Raw genomic sequence first — 2,222 nt, 5'->3', positions numbered from 1 at the left:
CAAAATATTTGAAAAAAAAAAAACTTTAAATTTAGAATGAGTGCAAATTCATTGCAATACTGCGTAAATAGTGAAAATCATACCTCGAAACAATTCTTTGTATTCGTACTTAAACATCTTTGTACTTTTTCTTCATGTGGGATGTTTCGCCGCGTTCAATATCAATTCTTTTCTTTTTTGCTAGACTCTCTTCGTTTTTCAAAAGGTTAATTAATTGCCAAATATTTGGGTGGATATTTGTAACAGAACTTTGCAAGGCATTATGAAACCCTTCTACACTATTATTGGTTTAAAGTCCGTTCATAAACATTCCATATATCCACAGGAAATGTTGGACCGACTCTTCGTCTACGAGAGCCACTGCCTCTTACCCCACCAATATAATACTTCTCAAAATAAGATACCAGGTCCTGAGGCAAATCATCGTTGTCAACTAGTTCCTCAAATGCTCTAATAACGTCACTAGAAGGAACAAATGCAAGTGCTGTAAAGCATTTGACCAAGGTGTTAAATTCCAAATCACTCTGGTAACGCACTTTATGGCCAAATTCACAGACTTTTCGAAAAATATTTTTAGCTAAATGAAACAAACATCCGGTTACACTCACATTTGGGAAATAATTTTGAAAACTATCAAAATTTGCTTTTTCAAAATCAGTCATCAAAGTTTCAGGTTGCAAAGTTGAACGCAATTCCTTGAGAACCCCAAAAAATATTCCATACGTCTCCGCAGACTTGTTAGGAAGTAAGGCAAATATGCGTGGTATACTAACGTTATCTATAAGAATGTGTAATGTATATAGCTGGTAATATATATCAGGGGCACATTTGAATGTTCCATCACAAGCCCAATGTCTGTGATTTTCCAGGTCATCTAATCCAGAATCGGTGCCGAATATTAAGATTCTGCTGTCGTCATCTTCGCCACTGTCATATAATAAAAAAGTTTTCGCCACTTTCGAGACGCGTAAAGTCTCCAGAAATTACACAGCCATTTCTTGCTTTAGGAATAGGAGGAGCCTGTTCATGAACCTGCCTCCATTTCCTAATATTTCGAGACAAAGTTGCATTAGATGGCATAAGATAACATCCCGCTTCATCTAAGCTAGCAGAAGCACTGGCAATTAATGATCTTGCAGACAACTAGGAATTAGTAGCATTTTCTTTAATTTTTGCTAGGGTGGAGTACACTTTTGGTGTTGTTGGGTTAGCGGAATGGCCATGTTCACCAACAGTTTTGCATATTGCTATATCACCTTCACTTTCCAGAAGTGTGTGGACTCTTGCTTTACAGTTTTTAATTCCACACTTCCAATGAGTTTTACTTTCTAATGTTCTGTCGATTCTGTATACGAAATTATTATCGTCAACTAACTATTATTATCGTCAACTAACTTTTCTCCTCCACGGATAGTTTTCACAGTATGCGGCATTGTGAAGGGCTTGAATAATGGAACAGAAATCTATTCTAAGCCGAAAAAAATTACTGTTATCTTAAATATTTTCCAACTTTAGAAATACATACATAGATGTATGTGTGTATGTATGTATGCAAGTAGGTATATAACAACTTGTTTTAAACTTTAGAAGCACGAGCTATTTATCAAAGACCAGTGGAGTGTATGTATGGGCTAAAACTGCTTGTTTAAAATTTCACAAGTAAGAGCTAATTATCAGAGACCATCCATCGCATTAGATGTATGTATGTAGGCCACTATACTTACTTTTTTTTATAGGTCAACTCTTTCATATACCTTTAAATTATAAAAGTAATATGCAATTTGCGGCAAGAATTCCTTACGGCAAAAATACCTAGTGGCAAAGATTCCTACGACAAAAAGTCGGTGACAAAAAGTCCTACGGCGAAAATGTATGCGGCAAGAATTCCGGTCACCCCCCCCAAACACACCATCCTTAACTCACGAGAACGGGGAGGTTGCACACACTACAAGAAGCTATCGAGCATAAGCGGGGCTCGAACGCCGGCCCAACAGCGACGTTTTCAATGGGTTATATTAACCATGGAAATTCAAAATAGCCACATGCAACTATTTATATCATATTCAAAATAGACACATACTACCATTTGCATTATAAGCATCAAAAAATATTACATTTTGAACTATATTGTAGTAGAAAACTCTATTGAGGGTGCAGTTAAGCTTAAGGTTTCACATAAAATGGACATAACCCAACTTTGAGAGTACATATGTGAAAACTAA

The sequence above is a fragment of the Palaemon carinicauda genome, chromosome 7, assembly GCF_036898095.1.
Source record: "Palaemon carinicauda isolate YSFRI2023 chromosome 7, ASM3689809v2, whole genome shotgun sequence".
Taxonomy (NCBI): Eukaryota; Metazoa; Arthropoda; class Malacostraca; order Decapoda; family Palaemonidae; genus Palaemon; species Palaemon carinicauda.
The sequence above is the reverse complement of the archived record's forward strand: the minus strand, read 5'-3'. Positions refer to the sequence as shown.